The sequence below is a fragment of the Vulpes vulpes genome, chromosome 6 (assembly GCF_048418805.1).
Source record: "Vulpes vulpes isolate BD-2025 chromosome 6, VulVul3, whole genome shotgun sequence".
Taxonomy (NCBI): Eukaryota; Metazoa; Chordata; class Mammalia; order Carnivora; family Canidae; genus Vulpes; species Vulpes vulpes.
In genome coordinates, this window is record NC_132785.1 from 12,979,189 (window position 1) to 12,981,147 (window position 1,959).

General features: G+C 34.5%; 1 non-coding gene across 1 annotated transcript; it reads left to right on the top strand.

Annotated features, from left to right (window-relative positions):
* Positions 1-1,560: 1,560 nt before the first annotated feature.
* Positions 1,561-1,666, top strand: LOC112928109 (U6 spliceosomal RNA). Its single transcript, XR_003236687.2, has one exon. It is a non-coding gene; the product is annotated as a U6 spliceosomal RNA (small nuclear RNA).
* Positions 1,667-1,959: the final 293 nt, after the last annotated feature.

Genomic DNA, 1,959 nt, shown 5'->3' on the forward strand with positions numbered 1-1,959 from the left:
CAGGTTTTTTGCTACATTCCAAATCTTTGCCATGACCTAAACATGTCACATGAAGCCAGGAGATAATAATACCCAGTTGTTCAGCTACAAATAGTGAAGGGAAGGATTCAAAGCTACCAGATATTATGTCTCACTAGGTTACATGTGGTTATTTCTTGGGAAGTAGTTCACCATATATGTCTATAACAAAGCTCAGTTTTAGAATAATTCTATTGGAATTCATATTTTGCAACATCTCTTTGACCTCACCATCTTTAAGCCTTGATTTCTTCACTTGAAGTGAGATTATTGACTATATACACTATAATGCCTTGTGTTAAGTTTTAATTCTATGACTCATCCATAGTAACAACTCAGAAAATGTTACCAGTAAGAATTATTATATATTCGAGTCAGTAAATGACATCTTTAATTCCTGTTGTCAGTTTACGTAAGCTTCTATAATCTACATCCTATGGAGTACAAAATGGTTAAAAAAACCTTCTCGCATCAGCTGATTAAGTCAGAGGGATGTATCATTGTGTCTATCACTAGTCGAAGTATTGTTAGAGCAAGAAATTTAGTGTAGAAATTAGAGTTTCTTGAAATGTAGGACGAATTGGGAAGTGCACCTCTGGAACTGGGGTGGAGCAGATGGGGGGAAGTCAGAGATTTAGAGGAACAGTCACCATAGCTGTCTGAAGTGTCTGTAGTGATGGACAAGTTGGAACTTGCAGGAAAGTCTGAAAAACCTCACATATCTGGAAGCTGAAATACAACCATGAGAAAACTTGTGAAGATCAAGAACCTTTAAGAAAGCTTTAAGAAGCCACTTTGAAAAATCGCTTCACTGTGAAAACCACTGCTTCTAAGGGAACTGTCACTCTTAAAGCTCTAAGTAGCAGGTTTTGTGCTGTTTTTGGTCAACTCTAAAATCAGAGGAAACATACTGCAGCTGCCTCTATTTATCACCATGCCTGTATACCACAACCTACTGAGTAATGATCGCTGCTTCCTTTCTGTCTTCTAAATCTTACCACTTTCCTTTCTTAAGTCTCACCTAGAACAGTATAGGTGGCATATTATGAGAAGCAATTTTCCCAGCCTCGAGTAGGAGTAGTAGTGTCAAACAGATAACTTACCATCTAACATATTTTATTACGAAGAGGGCCATGGTTATCTGGGGGGGATGAAGTTACTCTCTTCTAAAGTAATATAAATTATCCATTCTTTTCTAAAAATCTATATAAAATATCCAAAAAGTGTGTTTTTTGGTAACACAATAGGTAGAATGATTTTTTTAAATAACATTTGGTCTGTATAGGATATTGGCAGAAACAAGGCAGTCTTATAAGTAAAATTGATGAAAATGTTTTTATACTTGATTTTTAATAATTATATGAGGAGAAATTGCATTATATGGGTCTTGGTTGAATCCTACACACACACATATTTTCTCCCACCTTAAATTTTTAATTAGAAGTGAGATTTTATATGAATTATTACAGCTTATAGTGTAGGATAGGAATGGCCTAGAGACAGAACAAAGCCAGTTGTAATGCTAACAATATAGCCACCACTGTGCTTGCTTGAACAGCACAAAAACTAAAATTGGATAGATGCAGAGAAGATTAGCAAGGCTCCTATACAAGGATGACATGCAAATTTGGAAACATTTTATATTTAAAAACAAATAACAACAAAACAATATAATCACCCCTAAATAAAAAAGACAATATTGTACCATCAGAATTTATTCAAAAAGTAAAAGTTGTGATTACTTAGAAGACCATATGTTATTTTAGTTCTTACATATATATTAGCATAAAATATTATGCACATAGACTTCCTTCTAGAATATTGCCTACTGTATACTCAATTTTTTTTTCCCTTACCCAGTGATCAAGCCCATACTATGCCTGTCTGAGCCACCATCATTTCTTTCCAAAGCTCTTGAAATATTCTCTTAACCTTCCATCT